At 35.2% G+C, this 26,836-nt stretch overlaps 1 protein-coding gene across 2 annotated transcripts in view; it reads left to right on the top strand.

Moving 5' to 3' along the window:
* The window catches only part of ALDH1A1 (aldehyde dehydrogenase 1 family member A1), a 141,127-nt gene that overhangs the window by 26,531 nt on the left and 87,760 nt on the right, over positions 1–26,836 (top strand). For both annotated transcript variants that reach the window (XM_081279366.1, XM_081279365.1), the window contains exon 2: positions 26,539–26,635. The gene's annotated coding sequence lies outside the window, so the exon portion shown is untranslated. The remainder of the gene's footprint in view (positions 1–26,538; positions 26,636–26,836) is intronic.

Here is a 26,836-nt window from a genome sequence, read left to right as displayed (position 1 = left end):
CAGGTAGTGGGAATACTGTTTCTCTTCAAGTGATTAGAGGACCCCAGATAGCTGTTCCTGCATAGGAATCATGGCTGCTGTGCTGCACAAGTCTCCAGGGTAAGCGTCAGCATAGGACTCCTGGCCCCTCACCTGCACAGACTTCCAGGAGCCAGAACAGGACCATCGGCATCAGTACCCATGCAGGAACTAGGGCCTCCACTCCCATGTGGACCCCCATCTACCAACTTGGGGTTTCTCTGGTCACCTCAATCTTGGGACACTGTAACAACTGCCACAGTCCCCTACACACAGTAGCCTGCACCTGGGGACGCCACACAGAATCTGGAGACAGCTGCCAGCCACAACACTGCAAACCACATAGCTGTATCTCAGAACATGCCGCCCAGCGCCACTGCCCGGCCCCACCTAACCTGACATCCCATCACTGAAAGCAGTCACCTCCCTCTTGGGACACCTTCATTGCCATCTTTAGTTGGGGCAACCCACAGCTTGGAACACTGGCCTATATCAAGGTACCTATAGTTCCCAACTCCGCCCTCTCCCTAGCAGCCACTAACCAGGCACAGTGCCTGTGGCTACATGGCCAGTTCGCAGCTCCCCAAACCTGGTCCTGAACTGCCCAATACAAAACAGTTCTCACTGACAGGTGCGCAGCCCGCTGAGCGCAGCCCACAAGAACTCCAAAGAGGAATGTTCCTAATTAGGAAGTAGAAAGGAAGGGGGTGAGTGAGATATAGTTTAGAGACTAAAGACCAGGAATTGTGAGGCTTACAGGCAATACAAGGAGATAAGACCAGGTGCCCACATCACATAAGTGGGTCCCAAAGGAGATCCTTAGGGTGCAGTCTCCCATCAAGACCAAGTGCTATACCCCACCTCCAGGAGCTCTGCCCCCAGCAAACAACAGACAAACCCACCAGCTGGACGAGAAGGGAAGCAGGAAGGATACTGATCTCCAACAAAAACAACCCTTGTATCTTCCTTTGATATTTTTCTTTTCTCTCTGTCTTTTTTTTCACCCTCAGATCCCCAACATTTGTGAAACCAAGAACTTTTCATGAATTAGGCTTCTGAGGACTGGGATGTCTAAGTAGTATATTATAGTTGTGTTGTCTATTCTTTTATCTCTTGTTTTTACATTTTTTATTTTTCTTAACATTTATATTTGTTTGTTTATTGCTCTCTACTGTCTTCCCACTTACTTGTCTCCACAAAATCACTTTCTCTCTCTTCCTGCTACTAACCAACTTTTTAAATCCATCTTTCATGCTTTCTAAAATCTAAAAACTCTATATCCTCACCTACTACCCCTTCAACATCTCATCCTACACCTCACCACCTGTTCTTTATCCACCATCAGAAACTGTAGATCCTTTTGCAAACCTACTGTTTATATTGTAGATAATATTTGAACTCACAATTTCTGTATATTGTAACAAAACTGTTAAAGTCTTAATAGTAGCTATTGGGTTTAAGATTGTATACTGTTTGTATTGGGACCTGTTACTATTGTTCTCCCCCTTAAATGAGAGGCATTGGAATCCTGCAGGGATGCTATAAGCCTATAGGGTAAAAATGGTAATGCCTTGGATCTGCAGTGCTAGAAGGGAAGACACACAGACAACATGAAAAAAACAAGGGAAGAAAGTGCCCCAAAGAAACCAAGATACTACATTGTTAGAACCCATGGCCAGCACAGCAGAAGAAATGACAGAGAAGGAGTTCAGGATGTACATAACTAAATTTCTGTGAATAAAAGGATGATAAAAGAGAGCAAATACAGGCAGCAAAACATCATTTTGATAAAGAGCTACATAAGCAAACCCAGGAAGCCAAAGATTACTTCAATAAGAGATAGAGGTTCTAGGAAAACAAATAAACAAACAAATGAACATAAGTCCTTGAAATGAAAGAAACAATAAACCAAATTAAAAGCCCAATAGAAAGCACCACCAACAGATTAGATCAAATGGAAAAAAGGAACCTCAATAAGATAAAATATATAATCTTGAATTGAAAACAATGTTAACCACACAGTGAAGATGGCAAGAAACCATGAGCAGAATTGTGAGATAACATAAAAAGACCAAATTTAAGAATTATTGGGATAGAGGAAGGCATAGAGTTCCAAACCAAAGGAATGGACATTCTATTCAAAGAAATAATATCAGAAAATATTCCAAACCTGGAGAATAAATTGGAAAATCAAATACAAGTGGTTTACAGGGCACCAAATGTACAAAATCACAAAAGTTCTACACCGAGGCACATTATAATGAAAATGCCTAGCATACAGAATAAGGAGAGTATTTTAAAAAACACAAGAGAAAGTAATCAGATTACATACATAGAGGAGAAAACAATTAGGTTATTTGAAGATTTTTCAACCCCGATCCTGAAAGCTAGAAGACTCTGGAACAACATACACCAAATTCTGAAAGAAACTGGATACCAACCAAGAATGTTTTATCCAGCAAAATTAAGCTTTAGATTTGATGGCAAAATAAAAACCTTCCATGATAAACAAAAGTTAAAAGAATTTACAACTAGAAAGCTTACATTTCTGAACATCCTTGGCAAAATATTCCATGAGGAGGAAATGAAAATCAGCACAGGGAAGTATTACACTAAAGAAACAAACAAACAAAGGAGAAACCAAGTCAGGTTAATATCAAAACATAAACAAATGTGACTGGGAAAACAAATCATGTCTCAATAATAACCCTGAATGTTAATGGCTTAAACTCACTAATCAAAAGACATAACTGGCAGATTGGATTAAAAATAAAAAGACCCAACAATATGCTGCTTCCAAGAGACTCATCTCATAGAAAAAGACATCCACAGACTAAAGGTGAAAGGTTGGGAAAAAACATACCACTCACATGGACTGAGGAAGCAAGCAGGAATTTCCATCCTCATATCAATTAAAGTAGACTTCAAGCCAAAGTTAATCAAAAGGGATAAAGAAGGACATTTCATATTGTTTAAGGGAACCGTACATCAACAAGACAAAGCAATTATAAATATACATCCCCCACACAATGGAGCATCTACATTTATCAAACAAACTCTTTTCAAGTTCAAGAGTCAAATAGACCATAAGACAATAATTCTGGGTGACTTTAACACACCTCTTTCACCACTGGATAGATCTTCCAAACAAAAGCTAAACGAAGAAACTATAGAAGTCAATAATACAATCAATAACTTACACTTAACAGACATATATAGACTATCCATCGATGTGTAAATGTACTTTCTTTTCAGCAGCACATGGATCCTTCTCTAAATAGGCCATATATTATGCCACAAAGAAACTCTTAGCATATATTAAAAAAATAGGGATACTACCCTGCATTCTATCTGATCATAATGGAATGAAATTAGAAATCAATAATAAAATAAAAAATAGAAGCTATTCCAACACCTGGAGACTAAATAATATGCTATTGAATAAACAATAGGTTGCAAAAGACATCAAAGGGGAGATTAAAACATTCTTAGAGGCAAATGACAACACTGATAAAACATTTTGAAATCTCTGGGACACTATGAAGGTATTACTCAGAGAAAAGGTCATTGCATGGAGTTCATTCCATAAAAGAAGAAAAAAATCAACAAATAAATGACCTAACATTACATCTCAAAGTCCTAGAAAAAGAATAACAAGTCGATACCAAAAGAAGTGGAAGACAGGAAATAATTAAAATCAAAGCCGAAACCAATGAAATTGAAACAAAAGAAACAATTGAAAAAAAATTGACAAAACAAAAAGTTGGTTCTTTGAAAAAATAAATAAAATTTATAAACCCTTAGCCATGCTAATGAAGAGAAGGAGAGAGAAAACTCAAATTACATCCATGATGAAAAAGGAAATATCACAATAGACATTACAGAAATACAAAATTAGAAATTATTTTGAAACTTTAAACTTCAATAAAATAGAAAATATTGAAGGCATCTACAAATTTCTAGAGTCATATGATATGCCAAAACTGAATCAGTCTGATATACACAATTTAAACAGATCAATTTCAAGCAATAAAATAAAAGATGCCATCAGAAACCTACCAACCAAGAAAAGCCCAGGACTAGATGTATATACACAGTTGAGTTCTTCTAATAAAACTAATACCAATACTCATCAAATTATTTCATATAACAGAAAAAGAGGGTACACTTCAAAATTCATTCTATGAGACCAATATCACCCTGATTTCAAAACTAGGCCAAGACACATAAAATAAAAATATTTCAGACCAATATCTCTAATGAATATAGAGGCTAAAATTCTCAATAAAATTCTGGCAAATTGAACACAAAAACATATCAAAAAGATAGTGCACCACGATGAAGTGCAGTTCATCCCAGGATTGCAAGGTTGGTTCAACATATGGAAATAAATAAATGTAATTCATCACATCAATAGACTTAAAGATAAAAATCATATGATCGTCTCAATAGATGCAGAGAAAGTGTTGGACAAAATATAGCACTGCTTCATGTTTAAAACACTAGAAAAACTAGGGATAACAGGAAGATATATCAACAATATAAAAGCTATCTATGCCATACCTGAGGCCAATATCATTCTAAATGGAGAAAATTTGAAAGTATTCCCTCTAAAAAATGAAACAAGACAGGGATGGCCTCTTTTACCATTACTATTTAACATAATTCTTGAAACCCTAGCCAGAGCAATTAGACGAATGAAATTAAAGGGATGTGAATAAGAAAAGAAGAACTCTATCACTATTTACCAACAAAAATGAGATATCCACATGCAAAAAAAAAAAAAAATGCAGTTGGCTCTTTACCTTAGACCATACATAAAAAATAATTCTAAATGGCCCAGGGACCAATGTCTAACAACCAAAACTACAGGATTCTTAGAATAAAACACAGGTGGAAAACTTTATGAGACTGGATTTGGCAATGATTTTTTTTCCTATGATGCCAAAGGTTCAGGGTACAAGAGACAAAATAGATTGGATTATATCAAGTTTAACTTCTGGGAATCAAAAGACATTATTAAGTGAAACTGTAACCTGAAGAATGAGAAAATATTTGCAAATCACATAATTGATAAGGGGTTAATATCCAGAACATTAAAAGAATTCCTACAATTCAACATTAAAAAACGCCCAATTGCCAAGAGCAGTGACATGTGCCTGCAATCCCAGTAGCTTGGGTGGCTGAGGCAGGAGGATCATGAGTTCAAAGCCAGCCTCAGCCAAAGAGAGGTGCTGATCAATTCAGTGAGACCCTGTCTCTAAATAAAATACAAAATAGGGCTGGAGATGTGGCTCAGAGGTCAAATACCTCTGAGTTCAATCCCTGGTACCCACTCCCCCCACAAAAAAGAAACAATTTAAAAATAGGCAGAATACTTGAGTAGACATTTCTCCAAAGAATATATATCAATGACTAATAATCACATAAATATATGCTCAACCTCACTAACCATTAGGAAAATGCAGATCATAACCACAATAAAATTACTACCTAAAACATCCTCATCTCTCACCTGATCTACTGTCTCAGTGCTTCATAACCTACAGGTTCTCTGGACCCTGTTCAATGAGTTCACCATGCCATAGCCAGAGGCATCTTTTCTATTAATGGTATTCTATTACTCATTAAAGACAAAACTCCTAGCATAATCTATAATTAGGTCAGCAAATATTTCCCATAAAAATATTAGGTTTTGAGGATCAGACAGTCTTTTTTGCAATTGTTCAGCAAAAATAGCCACAGGCCAGGTGTAAGCAAGTGGGTGGCTCTTATAGTTTGGACATGATGTTTCCCCAAAAGCTCCTGCATTAATGCAGGAGATGTAATGATTAGATTATAAGAATCCTAAACAAAATCAGTGGATTAATCCATTTGATAGATTGATAATTTGAACAGCTTACTGGGTAGTAACTATGGGCAGGTGGGACATGGCTGAAGAAGGTGGGTCACTAGGGACGTACCCTTGGGAATTGTCTTGTTCCCCTGGCTTTTCTTTTCTTTTTCTCTATTTTTCTGCTTACCATGACGTTACCTGGTTATCATGAGGTGAGCAGCTTTCCTCCTTCACATCCTTCACCTGTGATGTTCTACCATCACCTTAGGTGCAAAGCAATGGAATTGGTTGACCATGAACTGAACCCTTGAAACTGTGAGCTCAAAATAAACGTTTCCTAGTCCAAGTTATTCTGGTTAGAAATTTTGGTCACAGCAATAAAACATAACCAGTAACTCTGTTCTAATAAAATTTTATCTATAAACACATATGATGGGCTAGGTTTGACTCGTGGGCTGTACTTTGCCAGTCCCTATCCTACGATATTATGCATATGTCATAGCCCTCCTTACCTCTCTATTCTCAACTACAGAGCATCTTCACTGCCATTTCCTACTTCATACTTTTGTACTTATTATATTCTTTCCCATCAAGATCTTTATAAATGTCCTTCTTTCTGCCTGGATGCTCTCAATTCTTCCCTGTAACTGGTTAGCTCTTACACATTCTTCAGATTTTAAATTATGTCCCCCTTACTCAGTAAAGTCACCTGTTATCTTCTCTCTGTATTATACTCCTGTGTCCAGAGCAGCAGTGAGGTTGATAATTCTTAACTCTGTAATCATTTGATTAAGGTTCATTCTGGCCACTTGATACCATTAAACTGTGAGACCTATGAAGGATCTTTACATCCCTAGGATCAAGAGTCCACCACATGGCTGGGACTCAATAAATTCTTATTGACTGACTGAATAAATATTTGGCTGCATGGGTGATTATCCCTGTTCCCACAAGCACCAGCTTCCAATATCCCATTGTGATCTGTGGCTTTTCTCGAGTCCTCTCTTCATAAATTGTTTCTGATAAAGCTTTTTGCCTCTGTCCCTTCTATCTCTCTGTCTCCATATCACTCTTCCTGTGCTTAGAGGAATTTGTATTACTGCTAACTCACCTCTCTGTCCTTTAAAATATCTTTCTCTTCCAGTGAGTATTCATCTTTTCCTTTGCCCCCAAATGCTTAGCTTATCCCATAGATTTGTCAAATTTCTTTAGCCAAAGATCTCTAGGAACACTCTCTCTCTCTCTCTCTCTCTCTCTCTCTCTCTCTCTCTCTGTGTGTGTGTGTGTGTGTGTGTGTGTGTGTTAACGGGGATCAAACAAAGGACCTTGTATATGCTAGACCAAAACTCTGCCACTGAGTCATATTAGCTCTCTAGGAGCATCTTGGAGTAGAACACAATTGATTTAACTAATTGCAATCAAGGAGACCATGCACCATGGGAAACACTGGAGGAAACTCAGTAGAAGACTGTAAGAAAGTACTTTGAAGATTTAGAGTTTTGTTTAGTAATTTTGGGGAGATTTCAAGTTCTTTTGTTCTGGATTGGCTGCTGCTACCAGGAAGTAAGGATAATTCTATGATTGGGAAACTTAATCATTATGATCTAGGCAGTAGAAAAGAATGGAGCAGAGTAAAAGTTGTAATTAGTGAAAGGTAGTGGTTCCTCTTATTATTTGGTCTTTTTTTGTGGTTTGGATGATGTTTTGATTTTTTTTTAATGTTAAGACATTACTACAGAAGGTGGTTGTTTTTTGCTTAGCTCCATCAAAGTCACATGGTGGCCTTGTCTGATTTTACCAATCTCCCCAAATATGTTCAATAGGGGAATTCAATGGCCTAGCTGACACTGGCATGCCAGCTTCCAGCAGTAGGGAAGCCCTGTAGTAGTGCCAGGAAGCTCCTAGATTTCAGAAGCAGATTTCCTCCTCCTCACAATGAGCCCTTCCAGCAAAGGGTGGGTGCCATATAAAGGGTGTCCACATGAAGGCTCTCTGTTGCCTAATTCTGTATCTGGCAGTCTGTTTCTGGGCAAGCAGATTTTTGGCCAGCATGTAATAGAATTTCATGAAAGAACACTTTTGTTTATAATTTTTCATTTGTTCATAGTTGCAAAGTCACATTAAGTTATGGAGTTAGATAAATAAAAGTCCTTACTTACTGAAAAATATATGGCATTCATTGTCCATGTTCACTATAATAATCACAGAGAAGATTTTGAAAGCCCTCAAAAATTTCTCCCAAATACATAGTCTTTGAAATAATTTTCCCAAGATTGTCCACACATTAACAACTAAGAAAACAACTGGATTTTGGAAAAGAGTTAATCTAGCAGAATTATTCATTGCCTGCAGCCATTGCTGCTTGGTGTGACATGTAAACAGATTTACGAGAAGAAGCCATGCATCAGTTGCAGCCTGGGAACTGTGATAAAGATAGCTCTATCTCCTCTGCACAGTTTGAGGTTTCCTGTTAACATCAGATGGCACAGTGATAACAGGAGTTTCATAATCTTGCATTGGCAAACAGGACCAGAGAGCACCCTGATTCACACAAATTTCTCTGGGACCAGTGAAATGCAAGTGATGGAGGTTTCCAGAACCCTGTTTAGTACACATTTCCAGAAGACTTTGAGCTGATCTGAAGCTGTGCAAAGACATCATCATTTCAATGCTGAGCAAAAATTAATCACTAAGCGACTGATTAGACATACAGTTTACTGACTGGGGCAATGGTGTTGTATTTGAAGCAACCTTGAATTTCAAGGACCACACATTTATGAGTTTTTATGATAGCACAATTTTATTAGCTTAATTAAATAAAATAAGGCACAGGTATGTAAATATTAGTATATGCGCGTTTACCTAGAAGAGAGGACACTGGTGAACTGGATCCTAAGGGGAAAGCACTCAGAAATAAAATTAACTAAAATGAGTCTTCAGAAATATAGAGGCTTGCTAACCTTCATTACTGCCTTTAATTTTTTGATCTGTACCTAACAACTTCCTTTTCCCACCCCCACAGATATTTTCCACTTTTATGGTATTCTGTAACTTTATTTTTGTTAGCAGCAAATTTGCCTACTTTGAATTGCACAGAGAAAACAGAACCACTGGGGATGAATACTCAACTCATTGACTAACTAGCAGATCTGTAACTGGAAACATTTGGTCTGTCTGGTGAGGAGTTCCCTTTATCTGCGGTTAGTCTTTCTTGTCGGCAATGAACTCCCCACTTCTCCCCCTTCTCAGGGCCTTTCTTACTCAGTTCTCTCTCTTTCTCTCTCTGTCTTACACAAACTCACCTTCAATATTTCCACCTCTCTATCACCTTTTATTCCAACATAATCAATATCCTCCTATTGGAAAAAAAGGTCTCTCAAGATTTACATTCATTACTAATTATTCTCTATTCAGGAAATGAGATAGATAAATATCTTATCTCTTCAACAAACAAATTTATTGAAAGAGTTACATAAACTTACTGCCACTCCTGTCTAACTCTCATTTACTCGTCAGTCTGCTGAAATTTTTCTCTTCCAGTTATACCCAGGAAAATGTCTTGCTCCAGATCACCAACTAGGTGAACCCCATCCTAGGTCTGGTTTACAATTTTCATAGCAAATAACTTCAAAATTCAGTGGCTTAAAATAACAATGATAATTTTGTATTTGAATTGGTTTTTGTTTTTCATAAAGTAAGTCAGGGTACAATGGGGATGGCCCATCTCCCTTCCATAGGGTCTGTAATGCCAGCAGGAACACTCGAAGGCTGGGGTTTGGAATCACTGAAAGTCTTGTTCACCCACATGTCAGGAGTTGATGTTGGCCATGAGCCGAGACCTAATCTGGGGATCTCAAATGGAACATTCTTCCTTTGACCTGGGCTTGTTCACACCTGATCGAGGCACACATCCGGAGAGAACTGGGAGAAAGTTATGATGACCTACCTTGAAATAACATAGCATCATTTCTTCCCTGCTCTGTTAATTGGAGGTCACAGGCCCCCTCTCATCTATATCGCTGTGCTTCCTATGTGTATTATGTTTAATAAAACAGAACCACCAAAGAACTTCATAATATCGAATGCTTGGAAAGCCCAGTATATTTTTTTTCTCTTTGAAGTTGTCTTAGGTCTGTGTCTGCTGCTACAACAAAATAGCTTAGACTTAGTGATTGAGAAACAACAGAAATGTATTTCTCACAATTCTGGGGCCTGGGAAGTTTAAGATCTAGGTACTGTCAGATTTAATGTTTGGTGGGGGCTTCTTTGTCCTTCTTGCTGCATCCTCACATGGTAAGAGACAAATTTTTCTTCCTCACATCATGGAAGGAGCAAATCAGTTCTGTCATACCCTCTTATAAGGACATAATAGCCTCCCTAAGGCTCCATCTCTTAAAACTATCACCTTAAGGGGTGGGTTCTCACATATGCATTTTGGAGCAACACAAATGTTCAGACCATAACCAAAGTCATACAAGGTCCTTTTGAAAGATTAGAATTAATCTTAACTTGATGATATTACCAGTTTGTGCCCATCATATTCCAGACCCCTTCATGCATTTGTTCTAATTCATGTTTTGGAGTAACAAGGTGTACACACTTACCATTGATGCATGGACAGGCTTTGACTTTTACTCAGTTCAGGAAGAAAAATTTCATATTTCTCCAAATCTAAAATCTAGTAAATTTGTTTATGTTGAGCCTCTATAACCTAAATAAATATGTATTTTATAATATCCCTTTCCAAGCTATATTTTTTTGCCCAATGTAAACTCACTAATTAGATTAATTTATACTGCAGTTAAAATTCTTATTTTATTTATTTATTTTTGGCACCAGGGATTGAACTCAGGGGCATTCAACCACTGAGCCACATCCCCAGCCCTATTTTGTATTTTATTTCAAGACAGGGTCTCACTGACTTGCTTAGTGCCATGCTTTTGCTTACGCTGGCTTTGAACTCAAGATCCTCCAGAGCCTCTGGGTATCTAATAATTCTCTGGATTTTTCCATGTTCTTTTGCTAGAAAATACCTAGAACTTCTTTAAATAGTCCAAGAATTTTGCCTATTGATCACATGAACTTTGAATATTTTTCTTTAGAACTTAATATAGGTTGTCTAATTCTTCTTTCCTCAAAGAGTTAGAATTATACTATGTGCATGTACAAATATATCACAAGGAATCCCACTATTTTGTATAATTGTAATACACTGCTTAAAAAAGGAATTAGTGTCTAACGTGAAGCTTATCCAAAACTTGAATTCAAATCTCCATAATTCGTTATCTATTTTTGCCTTAATTTGGTAACTTATTTGGATTCTAAAAATACTACCATAATAAAGCTGTATTGGATTGGGGATTTTTGTTAAATAAGGATTTTAGTTGCACTTGTAAAAAAAAAGTGAGATGACACATGTTAATTTGCTTCACTAAGTATTTTACTATCTATACATATCCCATAGCATCATGTTAATAAAACCTTTAATATGTATAATAAATTTTATTTTGAAATAGAAAAATAAAATAATGTCAAGATAATTTTAAAGAAAAATCTAATATTCAGCATTCCAAATGAATAAATGGCTTATTACCCAAGAAAGGAGGGGGAAAATTGAAGAGCAAGTAAAATTCCATAAAAATTTCATGTTAGAATGTAAACTTGTATATCCATATGCAAAAAAGCATAGAGCTTCCTCAAGAAACTAAAAATAGAATTATCATATGATCCAATGACACCACCTTGGGGTGGGTATATATTATAAATATTGATATCAGTTTTATTAAAGATATATCTGTACAGTTATGTTCATTAGAGCAATTTTCATAATATTCAAAATATGGAACACCTAAGTGTCCACCCACAGATGAATTTAAAAAACACTGTAGGTAGCCACAATGGAATAATATTCAGCCTTAAAAAAGATAAAGTTCTGTCATTAGTGACAACTGAATGAACCTGGATGATGTTAGGCTAAATGAAACAAGCCAGGTACAGGAAAACAAATGCTGCATGATTTCAATAGTAAGTGGAAACTAAAAAGGTCTCTAAAAGTAGAGGGTAGAATACTAGTTGCCAAAAGCTAGCAAGAGGGCATGGGGAGAAGTCAGCCAAAGGATACAAAGTTCCAACTGGATGGGAGAAATAAGTTTTGAAGATCCATTGCACAGCAAGTTGAATACAGTAAATAAAAAGCACTATATACTTCTAGGTTACTGGGTAATAGATTTTAATGTTCTCTGCACACGAAAAAAAGTAAAAAAGCATGAGATGATGGATATGTTGTTTATTGAGATATAATCATTCCACAATGTGTGTGTATGTGTGTGTGTGTATCTCAAAACATCACATGATACCCCATAAATACATATAATTATTTGTAAATTTTTAAATTAAATTTAAAATGAGAGATTCAGCTTCCTTGAGAACTTGTAGGTTGTTTGAATACATCTGCTTGCCCACCTCTGTCATTAGACTTAATTGCCAAACCCTTCCAGGAGTGGAGAAGAGATAACTCCTCTTAGATAGGCGATCCTCATTTTCCCCCTCTCTAAATCTCTGAAGGGCAGATGTTAGCAAAAAAAAAAAAAAAAAAAAAGTTTGTTTGGACATAATCCCTATGTCTCCCCCAAATCTAGCATGTTAAAAAACAAATATACAAACAAGTTCTGACATAGGAAAGCTATATATGAGATCATATTGAGACTTTTGAGATAGAAAAATCTAAAGGGTAAATTACAAAATTCATTGACACTTGGGTGTTTAAGATACATCATAATGAAACAGAAAAGAATTCCTATATAAAAATCATATTGGCATTTTTGAGCCCAATCATATGTATCAGAGTTTTTAGAAACTTTCAAGGGAGTGAGACTGGACAGAGTGAAGATAAAGGGAAAGACACAAATCAAGGCAAAAGTTTTTAACAATTTAAACTAAATGAAAGTGAAGCAAATAAGCAGAATGTATTGATTTTTGGAACACTGGTAGGAGAAAACACATTGTCCAGTAATATTGGTTGTTCTCCCTCTCCTCTGGCCTACTGCTCTCTGGGCTTCAAATTCAGCTGGACTGGAGACAGGAAACATTAACACTTATTAACTTAGACTCTAAGGCCGCATCTCAACCTTGGTAGATCACAAATGTTTGTGAAATGGATGAATAAACATTGGGGCTTGGAGTGACTGTGCATGTTTTAGAAAAGCTAACAAACGTGTCTCTGTCATTTTGTGTTTCTTTTTAAGTGGCCAGAACTTGCCCCAAAGGGACCTATCTCACTGCCTCGAGTAAGTGTCAGATTTTAGACATTTCCATTTAGCATTTTATATCAGGCAAGGGATATTAGTAAATGCTTTAGCTTATTATTTTCATTTTATTTTATTCCAGAAATAAGAATATACTCTGAGTTTAGGAAAGAAAGACAACTTTAAATTAGTGCCGTACAAATCATTATAGAAAGCAGCATACTAAAGAGAAATGTTCATGGCCAGACAGCAGGAGTCCTAGGTTCTCTCTACCACAAATTCATGCAAATGTCACTAAGTCATTCTGCTCAATAACACTAGTTTCTTCAATGATATAAAATTTTCCAAAAGAAAAAAAGAAAGCAAAAAAAATCACATTTATTAAAATAAAGATAAATTTTGTTCTCAAATCTTACAAGTTGATTGATTAACAAAATACCTGACTTGAAATTGAAATTAGTATTTAAAAGCTATAGAATATTTTCTAGGTAATCTTCTACAGATAGAAGCTTTTGCAGTGTTCATTATAGAGAATTTCTTTGCTAGTTGAGATTTTACTACACTTAAAAGGATGTCACAACCACTTGGTCATAAAGGCAGATTTCCGTTAAAGAAGAATAATTCTAGAAACAAAAACAGTTTTGCAACGTTATAGACACTTGAATGAAGTCAATGTTTTAGTTTTGGTTTTGCTTGGTAAAACTCAGTTTTCTATGCTCAAAGAAATATCATCAACTAAACTTGTGTTAAAGAAAGGATGACAAGAATCTCTTAAACATTAAATGTCTCTTACAAAACATTTTGGACAGTGAAGTGTAAATTAACCCAATATCCTAACATTGAATTTAACCTTCGAAAATATACAAAAGATCTGCGAAATGGACACCTGAATTCAATATTTTAAAAGAAAAATACAGCATTTCCAACGTAAATTGTACTGTTTTGCCTTCTAACTCCTCTCCCCCTCTACTGTCTTCTCCTGTCCTGTCTGATTCTCTCCTACTCTCCTCTCCATCAAGTCTTTCCTTTTCTGTTCCTCTTAAGAACACTGCTGTTTGTTTTATCAGAAAATAAACTTGATGAAATTCCCATTAAAAGCTCTATCTTGACTGTGTTGGGCAGCATTGTGGATATCACCTCAGCTTTCCCTTGGCCTGCCCTCTATGTTCCAAATTCAGGGATCAGTGGGAGAGTTGGGCAGAGTTCACATACAAAATTTGGAACTCACCCTCTCTAGCTGTTTTTCTAGCATTCTCTTTTTATTCTCTAGCAACCTGGGACACTTGATCTCCTCCTCCCTGCTCTAGGAAGGAAACTGGAATGCCTAGTTTTAGCTAGCCTGTGTACCCATTGCTGCATATAGTACATGAGAAACTCACCCAGGTTGATTGTATCCGTGATTTAACTTTCCTCCAAAACTGCCTTGTTTTCTCCATTTTCTATGTTCCTCTGATAGTGGGGTTTTTAAAATATTTTTCTCTGAAGTTTATAGCTATCCTGTGTAGGAGGATCAGTGTTTTTAAAGGTTATTCCTCCTTGTTGGGTACAGAAACTCATTTGGGGTGTGACAGGGGAAGGGGGAATGTGGGAGAAGAGAGAGCTTGAAGATTCCTGTTGGTTAATCTCACAGCAACTTGGGTGAAGGGATTCTTTTGACATTCCTGGAGTCTGAAGTTAGATAGTACATAATTTCCCTTTTCAGTTCCAAAATTCAAAACTCACTGCTGATTGTAGATTGATAAAGTCTTCTGACCTTTTCTTTCAGGGAACCAGCTCAGAAGGGCCCAAACTTGAAGGAGAGAGAGCTATAGTGGGAGGGAAACAACTGGCCCCATTTTGTGAACATTTTCTCCTAATATTCTCAAATAGTTCAAGACCCTTTAGAAGTTCTGGAATCTTTTTATTCTTTCCTGATTTCTATGCATGTAGATATTTAAAGTAAAGTAGATGACATGAAATTCCAAATATAAGTACCACAGTATTCGCTTAGATAAAACTTTCCTACACAAACTTTTTCCATACCTGACAAAATCAATAAAATATTCTTAAGGTTAGCTAATACTCATTTCATAGGCAAACTTCCTCAGTTGTCTCCAGAATGACCCTACTACTCTTGCCTAAACCAGGATCCTAATTAGGGCCACAATGAGAGCTACACATTGTTTTTTGTCTGTATTATTATTATTACAATTGCCTGATAAAGGAAATTGGAGGCTCTTCCCGTAAAATATCTATATTCTGGATTTGTCTATTAGTTTCTTGTGATTCTATTTAATTTTTTAGTCTTTTTTTTGATACTAGAGATTAAACCTAGGGGTGCTTAACTACTGAGCCATATCCCTTTCCCTTTCTTTTATATTTTATTTTGAGATAGGCTCTCTTTAAGTTGCTGGAGACCTTGTTAAATTGCTGAGTCCTGCTTTGAACTCGTGATACTCCTGCCCCAGCCTCCTGAGCTGCTGGGATTACAGGGTCACATCACCACTCCTGGCAACTTGTTAATCTTGTCCTTATATTTGTGTGGGTAATATTAGTCTACTATAACTACCATAACAGGGTACCTCAGATCAAATGACTTAAACAGTTTGGAAGAGTGGAAATCCAAGATCAAGGTGTCGGCAGGATTAATTTTTGGTTAGGCCTCTCTTCATAGGCAGTCTTCTTGCTATGTCCTTCTGTGTTCTTCTCTTGGGGTCTATTCCCTCCTGGTATCTCTTCTTCTTCTTCTAAGGATAGCCTTCCTGCTGGAATTAGGCATCTGCCCAGATGATCTCATTTTACCTCAATATCTTCTCAAAGGCTCTGTCTCTGGATATAGTCACACTAGGAATTAAGACCTTAGCCTATAAATTTTGAAGGGGCTCAGTTCAGCCCAGAACAACTTGTAAATAAGAAGCTATAGCTACATTTCATGAATCTTAGGTTAATCATTTGAGTGCTATTAAATACTATAGACAATGTTATGTTGACTTTTGGTATGATGTATAACACACATATACACACATATGTATATAACTGAAAGCCTCTCTATTTAGTCAGGCACAGATGTTTGATTGCATCAAATGCCTTTAGAAATTATTATATGAGTCATTCCCTTAGATTTATTAATATTTAACTTAAAATTGAAGCATGCTTGAATTCCAAGAAAAAACCTCATCTGATTGTGATACATTCATTTTATTTTTAAATATGTACTGTAGGATTCTATTTGCTAATAATTTAAGATTTTTACATCAATATATGATATTAGTCTATAGTATTGATTTCTTTTTATTCATTAAGTTTAAACTTGTTATTCTTGTTTTATAAAACAATCTTAGAACTTTAATTTCTTTTCTATGCTCTAAAACTATTTAAATACAGTTGGTATTATCATTTCCACAGGGTTAGTGAAATTTTCCTGTAAATATTGCTTAACTGCATTTCATACATTCTGATATATACAATGTCTTAATCCTTATTTTCCTTTGCAGTCTGTAGTTTTGTTCATATTTCCCCTTTAACTCAATAATTACCTAACAAATTTTCTTATTTCCAAATGAAAAGATGTTGGTGTTTTTTAATTAATTGAATTGTGTACATGGAATATTGTTTGCCTCATGTTTATTTTTCAGAATATAAGGAGGTGCTTTATGTGACCTAATAGAAGACCACTTGGTGAATGCTTTCATGTATTTCTTGTATTCATTACTATTTTGGCATTCTACTCCTTGTCCATCATGAATTTTGGCCTTTAGGTTTATACTGTTCCCTTCTTAATCTTCTTAATGCTTGTCAGGTCAAATTATACTTTACATGTTATTAAAAATGTGACTTTTGCTACAATTTCCTATAAAGATATTATCTAGCCTTTCATTTAAAATTTCCTGAATCATTTTCTTTTTGGGGGAGGATGTAGGGGCTGCACTGGAAATTGAACCCAAGTCATTTAACCCCTGAGCCATATCTCCAGCCCTTTGTATTTTTTAGAGACGGGTTTGGATAAGTTGCTCAGAGCCTTATTAAGTTACTGAGACTGGCTTTGAACTTGTGATCCTCCTGCCTCAGTCTCCGGTGTCACTGGGATTACAGGTGTGTACCACCGTGCCTGGCTTAAATCATTTTTAAAAAGATGTATTTTATATATGCAATAAGGAGTTGAGTCTTCGTTTTGTGAATCAATCTAAATATTTGTCATTAGTAGGTTAGAACATCCATTTATATACTGCTTTGACTGATACATCTTGTCTGAGTTCTACCATTTTATACTATATTGACTATATGCCTATATGATATGTTTCTTTTGCTCAGTTTTGGCAGTTCTGATATCTTGGATGACTTATATTTTCTTCTAGTCTGTAGGTCTCATTTCAAACATCACCTTCTCAGAAAGAATTTGTCTAACCTATCTGGATACTTCTGTGCCATGATCTAAGTTATTTATTATATTCCTTTCAAGTTTTTCAATATCAGTATCAGAAATTATCATCTTGGTTATTAGTTTAATAATTGATTAAATTTTTCCCACTGGACATATGTTCCTTTATGAAAGGATCTCTCCTTTCTCCCTCACATTCTCTCTTTCTCTCTCTACGCACACACTCAGCTTTGTATATATGACTTTTTAATGTATGCTCTCTCTTTCTCCAGGTATAATTAGGGTCTGTGATTATATACATTGGGTAATAAAGGTACTTAATAAATATTATGAATGTTATTTGAAGCTGCTTTTTATTATAACATATTCTTTCTGTAATATCTCACTCATTTTAGGCATTCAGTAAATCTTTTGTGCTACTGTATGGAAACTGTGATGACTGTAACTTATATGAAATGTGAAATATAGACAGTGGTATGATGATGATGATGAGGATGATAATGATGATGATGGCTAATGTCAGAGAGCATTACTGTCACCAGGCTCTGTTTTGAGGTCTACACACTTATTAGAATATTTAGTCCTAATGCTAACATTCACACAAATGCTGTAACAGGTACCATTACTAATCCCCCCTTTTACAGATGAGAAAACTGAGTCAAATGATCATTTAGTTAATTTTCCCAAAGTCACAGAATTAATGAAGATTTGTTAATATTAAGCTAGAAGCTTTGATGGTTATAACCATATTGAAAACAGGAAATATGTACAAAAATGTCATCATAAAAGAAGATTGATGTTAGTTTAATACTTTATACTTCTCACTATTGTTCTTAAATGTAATTATTATTTCCCTCATTGTATTTTGAGCTTTTAAAATGAATTTTAAGGCACTTTAAAAGTTCTCAAAATGCACAGAAAGGTTCTAAGTTAATAGCAATAAGAATAGTTTATATTAGCATAGCATTACTATGTGCTGGACACTGCTTTTTGTGTTTTAAATATATAAACTCATTTAATTCCTACAGCAGTAGGTATTCTTATCATGCTCATTTCATACATGAGAAATTAAAGCATAAAGAGGTTTAGCAACTTTCCTAAGATCAAAAACCTTGAAACTGGCAAAGGCAGAATCTGTACCCAGTCAGTCGGGTCCGAGATCAATGCTTTTATCCATCATGTGTGCCTATGACTGATTTTGTGATTGATAAAGACTCTGATGGCACGCACATTTCATTATAGGTTAACATGATTCTAGGCATCATTTCTCTATTTACTTATCTATTCAAGTCCTAGATTTATATACCTAGATAAGTCAAATAAGAATAAAGTCTAGTATTAGTAATTAGGAAGTACATTAGGGAAAACATGCAATTCAGAAAGACTGCAATTTCCCCTTAGATAACATCAATCAATTAACTGAGGTTAAATTTTAAACAATTTTTGAGAATCACAGCAATATTTTGCATTTATTCAATATTGTTTTTCAATTATTCTCCCTCTGATGCAGTGTATATTGGATGCTATTTGAAGTAGTCAAGAATTTAGTAGGTTTAGTATTTTCAAAGCATAGTTGCCAAAACAATCTTTCCAAACCAAGAGTGACTGTTACATTTTAAAAGATTATGACTTTTCTTCAAATATATAATTTTATAAACCACTATACATTCTTAAACTTCTACCAGATTATTAATTACACATCCCAAAATAAAATAAGAGGCGATTAAGTATAAATTTCATCAAGACAAAGTTTGGAATTAAGCCCCTATTATTGACTATGTTAGGAAACAAAGATATTATTATAATAAAAATATTAATAACTATAATTAAAAACTGCTTTTGAACAAAGTTCATCACTAAAAGTTATCTTTAGGTCCATTTTTTTAGATGAACCCATTTAGAATGAGACAAAATATTAGTCATCACAAGCATGTCTATTAGGAAGTATTGAAGGAAAATGAATTTATTTCCTTTAAATTAAATAAATAGGTTAGTTTCTTATTCAAAAATAACATGTAGTATTGACTATATACAGGACTTTATTAATATATAATAATATGTATTTTAGAGGTATTATTTTACATATAGCACTTTATATATATTTCATAAGAATATATAATTATAGAGTCTAAATATAAGGAATATAAAAAATTGTTACTAGAGTAAAAGAAGAATATTTTATAATGATAGAGTTAAAAACCAGAAGGAAAATATCCATTTACATTTCTGCCATTCAAAGAACTTTTATTTTTCATAAATATTTCTGATGGTTTCAAATTTTCTAGACTCATTTGATATTTCTGATCATTACAAAGTGAAACAAAATTCTTCTACAAAAACAGGGAATAATTATTTGAAAGGATTAAAAACTTTAAATAGTAAACATGTCTTCTAAATAACCTAGAAGCCATAGCCCTTATATTTCTAAGTTTAGTAATCCATTTAGCACTAAATAAGATTCAGTCTTTTAATAATGTAAACAATAAATCCATAATATCTCTACTAAAATGGTTTCTATGTGATTCAAATATTATACCACTTATTCTTCAATGTCCCACTAAAGAATCATTGGAATTTTATACTGTTTCTATAATTTGCTATAACAATAACAACTAACAGTAGGTTAACAAAATTGCCCTAACATAAGTAAGCAATGTACACATCCATATTTTAATAACTAACCCAAATAACATACAAACACAGAAGGCAACTGTAGATTTCCTCAAAAAATAAGAACAATAAAAATTAGAGGATCCTACCTTCTTCAACTCTAAAATCCAAAAGTATTTTTCATGCTTAATTTAATTATAGTACTTAACAGACCTTCCCTACTTGGTTTAAATCATATCACAACTGTCAGGCCAATTATTGACAGGTTCTGATATCTTCATTTAAGAACAGCTCAGGAAGGTAGTAAAATGTGTAGATGTAAATATCATTATCCATGTTAAGCTTCTCAATCTTGCCAGGTCCTTTATCTGAGAAGAGAAATTTCTGCTGTGTCATTTGTCACCATCAATCCTTCTTATTAACCCTATAGAAAATCAAGTCAAAGATTTTTGGCTTTTAAAGAAACATATATCTTCATAGTTGGAGAAGAAGTCCAGTTAGTATTTTGAAACATTTTCTTATAATTCTCAGAAATTTCACTTAGACCAGACTCATTAAATAGAGAGTAGAAAGTTCTTCAATAAATCTTCAATAAATTCCATTTCAAACCAGTTCTTTGGGACCAAAAGCAAAAAAAAAAATGAATTTAAATGGAACATTTCCAGGAATAAGAGCATGGTCATGCTTTCTCATCCTGTTCTTGCTCTTCAGTCTGATAAGGTAATCCAGATGAGACATCGACTTTCCATTTCATAGACTCTAATCATGGGCTTCTGTCCTGTTCATGAAGGTATGGACCCCTAGTTTGCAAATTGAGGTGTTGCTCTCCTTTTATTTTTAATACTTTCACAGGATGGAACAGGATACATTTTATCTCCTTGACTATGTGATTTGGGGATCAGTGAGTGAAGGTATAAGAGTTTGCATTGCAAAAAATAGTCAAAATAGCCTGATGATAACTTCACCTTCACTGGAGACTTTTATGAGTTCCCTGCAAACTCTTTAAATAGCTGATGCTGACTCACTTGCTTTGGGGGCACATTTATTGTGGACAAAAATTGTTCGTGGCATTGGATTATGGGAGCTCAGATTAGCAATGTTGCTTGGCAACACAAGAGCATCCTAGACTTTTTCATTTTGACTTACCTAAATTCAAATTTCAAACTTTCAGAAAGAACCCAGATGGTTTCAAGATTTAACATTTTTTATCTGTAAGGAAAAAATATATTCAATTTAAATTTATTCCCCTAACACAAGAAACTCTAAGATTTTGTGCTAAGCAATTCCATTTATATCTATGTTAAATGTCTTTGCCATTTCCTTCAGTCTCCATCCCAGCTGTTCTCAGCACTACCCACACTCAAAAAAATCTCTTCCCATCTACATTTTTAGTCATAATTTCTGCTCCAGGAAGGAATATGCAGGAATACAAGTAATGTCCTCATCTTAACACCATAACACAATGAGACCGGGGTGGGGGCAGGCAGAGAAGAAGAAAAAGAGAGAATTTATTTGCATCTAAACAATTATTCAAGAACTTGCTTTTTTATGTGGCAAATACTCCTTTTTAAAGGACGCAGATAGTAAATATCTGGAAGATTCAAGAAAAATGTCATAAGATATTTCCCCAAAATTTATCATATCAACAAGTGTTCATAAAGAATTTCCAATAAGACATTTATCACAGTATCATTTATTAATGCAAGTTACTTAAAACATTTAAAAATTTCCAAAATTAAGGAATAATTAATAACATTAGTATTTCTATGTGTTGTAATCCTATGTGGACATTAACCTCGTGGTTGTGCATTATTTAATGATAAGTCAAAACATTAACAGTATATTAGATTGTTAAGTACAAAACCAGTCACAAAAGCTCTGTGTAGAATAAGACACCATTTCTTTTCAAATATGAAGGGGTGTGTGTGCACATTGTGTGTGTGTGTGAGACAAGGACAGTAGAAGCAACAAAATATAAAAGGTTTGAATAAATTTTATTTTATTTTTTTCCTAACATTTCCTCAATTATCTATGCACTATTTTTGTGGTATGAAAATAAGCTAGTTCAAAATTCTTTTATAAATGTTGGACCGTAGAGTAAGTGGGCTATCCTATTTCATCCTGTGTGAGTTATTAGGCTTCTGTGTGTTATCTTCAGTCTCATCCTTCTGTTCTTCACTTTTTTAAGACTGAGCTCACCATTCTGCAAACAAACTCTCCTTTCTAGCTTGTTTCCTGTTAGATTCTACCAGTAGGAGTGCTGGAGGGAGGCTGAGGGAGACTTCCTATTTACTTCTTGATTCTGTGGGTTTCATCCCAGCAGTGGCCCATCACCCCACAGCAGCATTCCGTTCGATCACCCACTTCCTTCAGTACTCCCGGAGAGTACTGGCCACAGCCCTTGGTAGTGCTAGCAGAAAGTGGGCAATGGCTCTTTTTTTTTCATGGATCTGACTCCTGGCTTCCATTTCCATTTACTGAGTCATCTCTAAAATTGTTAAATTTGAGTGGAGGCCGAGAATGATCCTAAGTGTCTGTGGTAAACAGATGACCATATGACCACATAGAGTCTCTGGCAAGTCCTGGAAAGAGGATCAGAGTGTACACTCATAGGGTTTAGGAACAGATCTATGTTCTTTTCAACATTTATTCTTCCTCGGCCTTCACCTATTCTTCCCCTTCTTCTTCTTCTGTTATTTTTGATGGCAGTGTTTTGGGTATTGTTTGCTTGTTTTTAAGAAAAAGTTCTAGAGTGCTTTTGATCCTATGCAGATAGAATGCCCTTGAAGGGGTCTTCATAACGACCTTGAAATCTGAACTTCTGTTCGTGAATCAGGTATTGTACGGACAACAAAGCCCTAAATTTGGGCAAGAAATTAATCACCAAGTAAATATGCTTTCAAGAGATGCATAAGATGCTCAACATATTTATTAGTCCTCAGTGTTCTACTTTGACATCTCCTCCTGCTTCATGGTCTCTCACTTAATTCAAGGGAATTCCTTATGACCGAGAAGAAAACCTTGAGCTTAGAGATAGTTAGATCCTAAAGAACACATCCATAGGAAACAAAAGTTCAATTCAAATTGACGTTAAAACTATCACCTGGCCACTTTGCATTCTTCATGATACTAACCCATACTCAGAGGAGGTTTGTATGTTCTGGGGCAATCAATGTTGACTTTCAAAGATTATTTGAGTAGCTTCTAAGCAGTGACTGAATTCCCTGAGCACATATTCATACTTTGGTTCAATAACAAAAGTTAATAGAACACTACAGCAATGTAGTTTCCTGGAGATTTATATCCTCAGACACAAAGATTTAGATAGGCCCACCAGTAAAGAAACATATTCTGCTAAGGACAAATGGAATGTAGAATGGGTACAAAAAGATGAAGATTACAAATGGTAACCATGACCTTAAGATTAGTTTCAGAAATGAGGATGGTAGTATCTATGCATGCTTTATTTATTGCTTGATACATGCATTTATACAGTTGAGTTGACCTTCTCTGAAAATTCCATATCAGCAGATTCAAACAGCTGCAGATCATCAATATTCAGAAACATTTGCATCTACACTGAACATGCATAAACATTTTCGTCACTATTCCTTAAACAATAGAGTATAATGTCTGTTTGTATGACATTTAAATTTTATTAGGTATTGCAAGTAATCTATAGAGGATTTAAACCACACAAAAAGATTATCATGGGTTATATGCAAATATTTTGCCACTTTATGTAAGGGACTTTAACAGTTATGAACTTTGATATCTGCAGGGGGCCCTGGAAGCAATTTCCCATAGCTACCAAAAATACATGACTTTATTTTTATTAATATGCATGAGCTCATTAACTAATTTTTTTCTTTTTCCTCTTATTATATTATGTAAGGCTTTGTTGGTTTGCTCTTTTTTATACTTCATATTATAAATCTCCAGGTGAGACTGGGAAAAATTTGAAAAGTCATCAACATCATCCATAAATGTAAACCATGACTCTCGAGACAGATACAACTTTCACCTTTGTGCTGCCTATCCAGAGAGAAGGGAGAACAAAGAATAGCTGTGACACCTTTCTATGCAAAATCCTAGCTTTTGCTTTACGGAAGTTCAGAAAATATGTGGAGGCATGTATATACATGCAGAATAGTAAAAGGGTGAACTATACCAGTTTGGTAAACTACTTTTTTTCAACACTAAATTCCTTATTCTGTTCTCACTGAGAATGAAGCCTACATTTCCTCTTTGCCAGATGTGTCTTTCTAGGTTCTATGAGAAGGAGGCACTAGAGGGAGAATGGACATCAGAAGATAGAACAGAGAAAATATTTTGCTAACTCATTCGGAGGTCAGGATTACTCCAGTACTAAAACCAGACAAAATATTACAAAAATTGACAAATCTCCTGGAACTAAAAAGCAATTATATCAAGGTTCAAGATGCAAGACTAACACATGGAAATTAATTGCTTTTTAATTTCAGCAATATATGATACTTACTGTTCCTCAGCATTTCCTTAGCAATACCCTTCAGCCTGTAAGCAGAAGAAACAGTCCCTTCAAAGACAAGCAGAATTCCCTTCATCAGTCTGGAGGTCACCTCTGTGGTCCCTCTCCCAGCTTCTGGCTCTGATGATCCACACCAAACCTTGCTATTTTCTCATAGCCCTGTGGGCGTAGCTGCTTCCTGTGGGCAAAGCTATTATAAATAAAAAAAAGATAAGAATTCTAATCAAATTGACTTATAGATTAAATGCAAACAAAATTCCAACAAGTTATATCATGGGCATTGAGAAATTCATTCTAAAGTTTATACCAGGAGGGAAATGACCCAGAATAGCTAACTCCATATTGAAGGACAGACACAAAATGGAGGACTAACACTACCCAACTAAGACTTACTACAAAGCTCAATATCAAGACAAGGTGGTATTAGAAAAAATTAAAAAGCATGTAAATGGAACAGAATAGCAAGCCAAGTAATAGACTGACATTTAAAAAGTCAATAATCTTTGACAAAAGAAAAGGTACAATATTATGTAGTAAATATAGTCTTTTAAATAAATGATACAAGGAAAGCTGGACACACACACACACATTTCAGCTCAAAACAAATCATAAAACTAAATGTAAAATTGCAAAGCTATAAGGCTCCTAAAAGATAACATAGAAGAAAACTTAGGTGACCTTGGGTATGGCAGTGGCTTTTTATACACAGTGTCAAAAGCATAGCCTGTAAAATAAATTATTGGTAATCTAGATTTTATTAAAATTAAAACCTTCTACTCTGTGAAATTGATACCATGAGCATAAGAAGGCCAGACACAGACTGGGCGAAATATCTGCGAAATGTACAACTAGAACATAGGGTTATTTTCTAAAATATACAAGGAACACTTACTTACAACTCAACAATAAGACAACCAACAAATCACCAAAGAAATGGACAAAAGGTTGGGTGCGTTGGCCCATGTCTGTAATTTCAGTAACTCAGGACACTGAGGCAGGAGAATTTCAAGTTCAAGAACAGGCTGGGCAACTTAGCAAGATTTTACTGCAAACTAAAATATAAAAGGAACTGCAGATGTGGCTCAGTGGTTAAGCATCCTTGGTTCAATCCCTGGTCCAAAACAAACAAACAAAAAAATGGACCAAAAACTGAACAGACACTTCACCAGAGAAAATATACAGACGGCATTAAAGGCATTAAGTCTAAGAAAATCTTTTCAACATTTTATGTCATTAGGGAATTACAAACTATAACAACAATGAAATAACACAACAAACTGTTACAATGTACATAATCCAAAACACTGACAGCACCAAAGACTGACAAGGATATAGAGCAGCAGAGGCTCTCACCCATTGCTTGTGGAAACAGAAAATGGTAGAGACACTTTGAAAGATACTATGGCATTTTCTTTCAAAACTAAATACATTCTTACCAAATGATCCAGCAACCACATTCTTTAGTATTTATTATAATGAATTGAATTTTTTTCTTCACAAAAAAGCCTCTACATGAGTGTGTTCAGTGGCTCTATTAATGACTGACACACTTGCAAGCCATCAAAATATCCCTCAGTAGATAAAAAAAAATAAATTTGGTGCATCCAGACAATGAAATATTATTCAGTAATAAAAAGAAATGCTATCAATCATAAAAAGACATGAAAAAATTAAATGCATACTACTCATGAAAGAAGTTAATCTGAAAAAGTTACATATTGTATCACTACAAATACTTGATTTTTGGAAAAGGCAAAATTTTGGAGACAGTAAAAGGTTTAGAGGTTTCCAGGGTATTGGGGGTAGAAAGAAGAATAGTCAAAACACAAAGAAAAAAATTATGTGTGTGTATGTGTGTGTGTGTGTGTGTGTGTGTGTGTTTGTGTGTGTGTATGTTGCCCCCAGGGGTGTTTACCACTGAACTATATCACCAACCCTTTTTTAATTTTTTATTTTGAAACAGGATCTCCTTAAGTTACTTAGAGACTTACTAAGTTGCTGAAGCTGGCCTCAAATTTGTGATCCTCCTGCCCCAGCCTCCGGAGTTGCTGGGATTATAGGTATGTACCACCACACCTGGCTACTCAGAGAATTTTTAAGACAGTGAAAATGTTCTGTGTGATACTTCAAAGATGAATACATGTCATTATACATTCATCTAAATCCATGTAGTGTTCAACACCAAGAGTAAACCCTAATATAAAACTTTGGGCCATGGATGCTAATGTGTGTTGATGTAGGTACATCAATTGTTGACAGTT

The sequence above is a fragment of the Spermophilus citellus genome (assembly GCF_964194105.1).
Source record: "Spermophilus citellus genome assembly, chromosome: 2".
NCBI classification, from domain to species: domain Eukaryota; kingdom Metazoa; phylum Chordata; class Mammalia; order Rodentia; family Sciuridae; genus Spermophilus; species Spermophilus citellus.
Note: the sequence above shows the minus strand (reverse complement) of the source record. Positions and strands in the feature narration are given on the sequence as shown.